Source organism: Dendroctonus ponderosae, unplaced genomic scaffold, assembly GCF_020466585.1.
Source record: "Dendroctonus ponderosae isolate FM_Combo_2020 unplaced genomic scaffold, Dpon_F_20191213v2 Dpon_F_20191213_10, whole genome shotgun sequence".
Classification (NCBI taxonomy): domain Eukaryota; kingdom Metazoa; phylum Arthropoda; class Insecta; order Coleoptera; family Curculionidae; genus Dendroctonus; species Dendroctonus ponderosae.
Window position 1 is genome coordinate 7458536 of NW_026017111.1, and position 327 is coordinate 7458862.

Sequence of the window (327 nt, forward strand, 5' to 3'; positions counted from 1 at the left end):
TTGGTGTACACCAAACTACGAATTACGTTTACATAACTTAAATAATTCTAAAGTATTTGACACATGAAAATAATATTATCTAATTATTTAAAAAACCTATAGATTTAGACATTATAAATCTTATTAAAACAAAGACTTATTTTGCTCAGCGAATCCAAAAATGCCAGTCCAAATATATAGGGTATTTCATTTAGAAAAGCGCAACTTTGATACTTTTAGGGCTTTTGGGACACTCTGTACATTACAAAAATATTTTTAAAATGTGCACCCGACAGGCGTCTGTGGATTCATCAAATAATACTTTGCAAAAAACAAACGGGCTAGCCG